The sequence below is a fragment of the Rhopalosiphum maidis genome, chromosome 3 (assembly GCF_003676215.2).
Source record: "Rhopalosiphum maidis isolate BTI-1 chromosome 3, ASM367621v3, whole genome shotgun sequence".
Taxonomy (NCBI): Eukaryota; Metazoa; Arthropoda; class Insecta; order Hemiptera; family Aphididae; genus Rhopalosiphum; species Rhopalosiphum maidis.
This window is the reverse complement of record NC_040879.1, coordinates 17,955,388-17,963,951: the sequence shown is the minus strand read 5'-3', so window position 1 is coordinate 17,963,951 and position 8,564 is coordinate 17,955,388.

Here is an 8,564-nt window from a genome sequence, read left to right as displayed (position 1 = left end):
TATTGAAAACAAATTGACTTAACGTACACCGATTAAATATTTATTTTAAATATATCTATTTCATATATTTTTTTATAATAGTGTGATTTTACATTAATGACCAAAATAATCTACTGACCGAAAAAGGAAAGATTCATTTAAAATATATTTTCTAGTTTCTAGTTGCAGATATACAATTTATTTATCTGAGGTATTGGTATATTATAAACATTAAACATATAAGTGCATTTTTAATTATGCTTCTTATTATTTTAATCATTTACTCCAATGGTTTATATATTCAGAGAAAAATGTGAGAAGCTCGTTTAAAATAAATTTCTGAACGAATTTAAATGCAGTTTCAAACATCTTATCGGAAAATTCAGTTAATTAATATAATTGACAAAAAAATAAATACTTTTAGACAAAAAGTAAATACAACAAATATAATATTTGCACGTGTGGAAGGAAACACATAGCTTCTATATAAGAGTGTAAAATTCACATTATACAGTCATACACCATGACAAACTAATTATAACATAAGTATTTTGCACATATTAATATGACTGTACACAGAACTTAGAAAATTGTCTTTGCTTAATATTATAGTGAACCGCGAAAATAAAATATTTGAAGTTTTCATAACATAGGCGTAATAGTATAGGCTAAACTTAATGATATATGTATATTATATTGCCTATACGACTAGAATGTAAGGATAAAGAAGGCAGATATTGACTGTAAAAAATATTATTCTATAAATGTATAAAATGTATGAATTAAATGTATATAATATTATTTTGATATGCATGAATTAACTACACATTTTTGTATAAATACAATTTATAGAATTAATCAAGAATAAGGATTTATTGTGAAATGTAGTATGCTTATGGATTATTAAATGATCATAAATTATAATGACATAGTGATGTTTAATTTTTGCTGAAAAGAGAAATCAAATAATATTAGATGTTTTTGTGTATTCAATAAACCAACAGTATTTTTGATGCCTATTGCAAATATGTTTATAACTTATGTACGTTTTATACTTCGATTTTATCATTTTATTTGACTTGAACGTTTTTGTGTGGTAAATCTATCATTAAATATAATTTTTATATGGTTTGTAGGTATTTAACAAAATTAATACATAATAAAATTAAATATTTAAGCATATCCCTTCAAGTCAAATTTATTTTGAAAAAAAAATAGTATTTCACGAATATGACAATATCATCAAAAATAGTAAAATACTAAAACCTAACCTACTTTTTCAATATGTTATACAGGGTGGTTCTTTTATCATAAAACACTCATCATTTTAAAAACTATTCATGTTTTTGAAAACATTTATTTACATAGTTTCAAGTTGTTAAAAAGACTACGTTTTTATTAAAAAAATTTATTTTTAAATATTTTTTTTAAGTTTTTTACTTTTTTGAATAACAACATAGAGTTTTAATTTCATATTCCAAAGCAGAATAATTTTCTGAGTATTTTGATACATAAAAATCGAATTTAGGGCGAGTAGTTTATGAGTTATACGTATTTAAAGTTTAGACAACCGGAGTAATGGACAAATATTTTGCGGAGTAACTCCGTACCACTCCACTCGCAAGATTATTTTTAAATTTTATTTGGTATATACAATCTATACAGTTTAGTACAATGAGCTTATGTGATAAGAGTTACAACAAAAAAACAAAAATATTACGTGATAGGTATGATTTAAGCGGTCACTTATTAGTTGCTCTTGACTTAATAAAAAAAATATATAGATAAAAAAATATAATGTTTTAATAAAAATGTAATCTTTTTAACAACTTGAAACTATATAAAAAAATGTATTCAAAAACATGAATACTTTTTGAAATAATGAGTGTTTTATGATAAAAGAATCGCCTTGTATGTATATAGATACCTATATAGACCTATTGTCTGCAGAATTTATCAATGATAAACAGTAGTTGTTAATAAAAAATGGAAATTATCACGAGTGATATATCGTACAATTATACGATTTGGCATAAATTGATGATTGAGTAAATTTATTAAAAATTATCAAAAAAAGGTAGGCAATACTACTCGCCTATTTATTAAGTAAAGAGTGGGTCACTATTAAGTGTATTTTAAATTCGAATTTAATGATTTATCATTGTATATACAAAAAACAATTTTGAGTAAAGACGGTTTATATCACTAAGTACATTTTGCGAATGTTTTTTTGATATTGCTATTAAAGTCGTTTATTTCACTTATAGTATAGATTAATATATTTTTCCCCAAAAATATTGCATTTATTATATTATTACTAATAATATTATAATACTTATACAATTTATTAATATTTAATTATTATTATTATCATTCAAATATTTATATCATATTATATCAACTTATATGACTCAAAATTTAAGCAATATTAAAAACAAACGTGATAGATTTGGTATTGAAGAGTTCAAGTTGTGTATTCCTCCATTCTGCATAATTATTTTAAAAATATATGCTGGTAAAGAGGCTTGCATTGAAACTAGTATTGGGACAAAAATAGTAATGGAATTACCTTAATTTACCTTATTTGGATATTACATAATATACTATTATTATTTGTTATACTTGTATTGGTTAATTTTTCTTATTCTTAGGATTGTTTTTAAATATTATTTTACTATTCATAATAAAAAGTATAAATAAGTTTTTTTTTCATATAATTATTATTTTATCATATAAAAGTTATGTTTTTTGTTTAGAATTTTGTGATTTATAGAACTAAAGGCAACATAACTCATAAGTTATATGTATATTATTTTTATATTATTCTCATATAACTCAAATAATGTATTTGATGCAATAAATAATAATATTTGATATTTAATTTTAAGTCTCAATTTAAGTACTTATTCAAAGAGATATTTAGTTTGAGAACTGATGGTAATAATCGAAAAATTAATTTTGTTAATAGTGACATCCTACGGCCATGAGATTTAATTTGAAATTTCAGTTCATATTAAATTAAGCCAAAAAGAACATTTTAACAGAACAATTTTCAATATAGGTAAAAATTTTGAATGAAATTAGAAATTTTTTTTTCATTAAAATTGTTTTAGTAAACCTATATAAAACCTTCGTGGCGGTTAAGATAAAGTTAGATGAGATCTCATATTAGATATCATGGGGGTCAAAGCATTAATACTATCTTTCTGTAATTACCAAAAAGTTATATTTATTGGCATTTATAAAAAAAATTAAAAAATTCTCAAGCTTTTAAATAACTAAAAAAGAGTAAAAATATTTTGATAATTACCCGGGTTCATGTAATAGAAAATGATAATATAAACATTTGGTGAAAATTGCTAGTATTTGCTGTTATCTTTTTTTGAAATAAAACAAAATATGTATATTGTTTGAGAAGAAATAATTCTTTTATGGTTAAATATTGAATGCCGTAAAAATTTTAACTTGAAATGCTAGTAAAAATGTAATTTGGTTTTCCAGTAGAATTTTTTTTATGTATATACATTATTTTAAGTACAATATATTTTTATGTTTGAACAACTTGTTAAAAAATGTGTGGATCTAAAAAGTAAAGAAATTACTAGCCAATTGAGCCGCTGGTTTTCAGGAGCGGAGAATAGAAAAAAGGGAAAATAGAAAGATTAAAGCAATCAAAATGAGTGAAATTAAATAAATTGAATATATATTTTTTTTGTAAGGTACAAAACACAAATATTTTATAAATCATCTAATTATATAAATAACATATTTTGTATTAATAAAATCATTAATAATGAGTTAATAATACATAAAGAGGAATAATGGCAATAATGCTTATACCAAATATTAGATTTTCAAGGTAGGCTGTACATACTAAATGCCAGTACTGGTCCATTACCGGAATATCAGTACAGAACACAGTGTTATCATCTCATAATATGCCAACATTACGCCAGTACTGTAGCAATATACTATAGCAGTAACAAAAAAAAACAGTATTGACCATAAGTATTAGCCCCATTGGCGTACTAACGGGGGGGGGGGGTCTGGGGATCATCCCCCTCACCGAAATTTTTAGAATTTATGAATTTATTTAGTACGAGTAAACTAAAATTTATGGTACTTGTAATTAATTGTATTTTACTTGGGTATAATAATTGTCTATCATAATAAAATAAACAGCGTACATTTTAAAATATCTTTTTTTTTCTTTAACCCCCCCCCCCCCCAAATTCAGGTCTAAGTACGCCACTGGTTGGCCCAATGTTAGGTCCGTAGTTAATTTCTGGGATAGGTTAAAATTCTTATAAATAACTTTATGTTAAGTGTTTAATATTAGGAAATAGCTAGGTAGTAGGTATAAATCAAAAAATTTCATTATGAATTTTTAATTACAAAATAATTTGCTAATTTTCGCGACTTTAAACATTTATAAAAAAATATTGTGATAATAGATATTTTTTAACTGAGAAATTAATAACTTATAAGGAGCATTGTATTAAATTTTCAATAATTTCTATTATTTAGGTATAAACTGCGTGTGCCATTTGAGTTAGTTTTTTTCTGCCACACGACGACGCGAGTTTTCGAAGTGTTTTCGTCACGACGACCGATGGCGTCGGAATCAATTAATTATATTATAGCACTGCGAGTGATATAATATAATACGTGTGTGGTGTGTACATACATTGATCCCGAGCGACATCTGTTCAAAGGCCTATCGTTGGACCGGATATATACGCAGATATATGTGCAGGGTGTTGCACATGTTGTACGCGACTTCTATAAGTATAATATTTATATACACATATACGCGTATTATACACAACGGCCGAGTGTAGGTACTCTTTACTATTGTACACATTATGTATATATATATACAATAGAAAATGAGATGATAGAGGGGAAAAAAGCTACAGAGACGCTGTGTTGTACGTGTCGTCCGATGATTATGATCATCGCGCGTATATACACATTTCTATTTTGTGTTTTTTTTTTTCTAACACTCGCGCATGTTGTTTATTTCACGAGCTTATATAATAATCTCTTTTTACCATCGGCGCGATTTTCGAGGGCTTTTGCCGCCTTTGACGGTCCATTGTGTGTATATAACGGTGTTCACCGTTTTCACCGCCGTCACCCGATATATTATTATTATTATTATTATTATTATTATTATCATCATCACCATGGTCGTCTACACTTTGATCACCGAGTGCAAACACCACGCCGCCGCGGTACCGTACAGATATTACAGATACGCTGCTGATGCAGTGGTATCTATACGTATTAATATAAAAAAAAAGTGTATTATTGCTTCGTGTTTGCGATTTTCATTAATTTTTAATCGGTTATAAAATCGCCAGATCCCATAATAAATACTATCTGAGTATATTATAGCGCGTAAAAACGCTATTGTTTGTTTTCTTTTATAATTATAGGTGACGAATCGAATTAATCGTGTTATAATAACACAACGGTTATAGTGACACAGATAATGCCAAAAACAACGTGACGCCTTCGCACGGGACAATAAAATATAATAACTGATCTCGTTCAGCGTTGCCCGTAAAAAATTAAAGAAGGTCAGTACATTTACTTCGACTTTAACTGCGTTTAATGTAAGCATTGTAAGCTATACACATATTTTTTTTTTTTAGTCATTTGGATAGTTTTGATTAAGTTTAAAATACAAGTCTAAAATTATAGCAGATTTTAATAACTATTTTATTTTTTGTATCTAATAACAATAAATGCCCGACATTAATCAGTTGAAAAGTAAAAGCCTTGTTTAATTTTTAATCTAACTAAATAGTTAGTTAATTTTAAAATAAATTTAATAACTTCACTAGGCATTAGGCAATTATTGGCATCCGTGTATTCACTGTGAATAAAATGGTTTTTTGATTAATTTGCAATAGGTACATCATAATATCTATTATTGGGTATATATAGTCAATTGTGGGCAGTAATTTCATAATTTCAGTAATTATGATAATTTAGCGCACACGACATTTTATTTAATGATCAATAATCCTCATCGGGCTCGTCGATTATGCACATATTGCATATATGACTTATTAGCGTGAGACGATTCAGCGCAACAAATATTAAATTAAAAAATATATTATTTATAATCGAAAAATTAATCTCAGACAATTACAAATATGTAATATCCATAGCGTTATCGGCGAAACAGTAGAAGTTTTTGTTATTACAGTACTTAAATACCTAATCGAGATAATCGGATATTATTCTATTGAACTATATTTTAGTACAAAATAATTTGGTATAATATCAATTGTGGTTTTGTTATGTCGATCAATATAACCGCGTATAACTATATTTCAGTTTACAAACCATTATTACCCAATACGGACAATAAGGTTCTTTGTTTTTAAAAACAATGTTTATAATATAGGTATTATGAATTAAAGAGGAAATAATTAATATATAAAAATTACAGGCTACAGCCATAGACTCGTTCACGGGACAGACGATAAATGAAAATATATTATAATTTGATGGTGCATTGAAAACCAAAATGCAACTGGAATCATGTTATAACGTATAACAAGTATGACAATATTATACATATAAAATACATATAATTAATAAATTGAAATCAAAAAATATATCATTGTAGTTGTAAATTAATAATTCAAAAATATTAGATTAAACTATAATATCTGTTATATTTCTATAGCAACATAATAGGTATAGGTATAATATAGGTATCAATAAGAATATTAATTTTGATATGTCCATTTTACTGTGTTGTATAGAGTGTTGATATTTCGGCACTATCAGTACTCCTTGGCGCTTAGTAATTCGCCATATTTTTACTTTTAGATTATCGTTTTTATAAATCAACGTAATTACCCATATATTATAATGTGTAAAGAACTTTATGTTTGATCCTTGTAGAGATGTTACTAGGATATGTTCAGTATATTATGTCTTATAAGTGACATAATTACGGTACAAATACGGTCCTTGGGATGTTTTAAATAAGTACACTAACGCTATTTGTGATGTAAAATGTTCTATCGCAACATCACAGAACCGTTTGTGATACAAATTATTGCACAGTATAGGCCGGTTGAATTAATAGAGTCTACAGAATATGTGTCACCACAGTCATATAGACTAACATAAATTATAGTTTTACCGTGAAATTGTGCAGATAGGTATACATTCTCTCTATGTAATAAAATATAGGTATTATTATCTATATTCATGTTTTAAATCCTGTTGTTGCAATATGATTTTGATAGTTGACATTTGCTTTACAATATTACGTGGTGTGCTCTTTATTCTTTTAAAACTCACAACAGTAAAAATGTTCAAATAGTTTCATGTATAAATACCCAAGCGTAAATTAAGAGGGGGTAGACTGCCTCCGGTTGGAAGGTTAAATTCTATCAATTGCCTTATCCAACGATGATGAATGTGTGGAATTGAGACGTTAAAAATTCTCGACTAATTTTAGTCGGCTGTTGTGTAATACGATCACAATATGTTCTGATGTTGAGTTAGCATGATATATTATATTATATAGATTCGAAATCAAAATTCAAGCGCAGCTTAGAGCTAAGTACTTTGCGCTCTGAATTGATCACGATTTGCACAAAATATAGTTCTATATAAATTATAAGTACATAATACCTACTAGCTGCTAGTAGGTATCTATATATACTATCAAATGACTTACTGTAATATGTCTACACGTTTGGTCGAACAATCAAACTAGTATCGTTTATGAGCGGATATACAATAATTTATATAAAATCCTACTGTTGTTTATAGCTGTATCAATGACATGTACATGATTTTGGAGGTATAATATAAAAATATATTGAATGTGTATAGCAGCACTCTGAAGGTCTTCAATGCGAATGTCTGCGATACTATACGTATATCATGTAGGTACACTTAACGTTGTGTTTCGAAAACAATAATAATAATAATAATACACACCTCTTCCCCTGTATTATACGACTACGGGTATAGGAGGTTTATTGTTTGCGCGGACGTGTATATAAACTTTATGTTATCAGTGCCATATCACGTTATCGTGTGTTATTATTGTGAGCGCGAGTGTATTATTATTCGATGTAAATAAAATGTTCGAACGTTTTAAATTTATTCCGTTTTACGGCGATCACAATAATAATATCGCCTCGGCGTGGCTGATTACTCCGGCAATCCGCGGTGGCGTCGTCGGGGCGGAGGGGCTAGGTTTTGTGCGTGCGTGCGAGCCCGACGACGGCCGCCGGAAGTCTGTGAAGGGGACGACGAAGACGACGATGGTGGCGAGTCCCGCCCAGCGGCCACGGCCACGCCCTCCCCGTGGTCCACGCGCGCACGCGTCCATCGCCCAGCCGCCACCACCACTACCGTCATAGTCGACGTCGTCGTCGTCGTCGTCGTCGTCATCGTCGTCGCGTAATTGATTATTTCCGCCACCGTCACCTTCTTCCGCACGATCGGGCCGGGAGACCGGAAGAGGTCGCCGCCTCCGCGCTCGTTTTAGCCGCTTACGAAGATATTTCCGGTCTACAGCTCGGCGGGTTGAGGTGGCG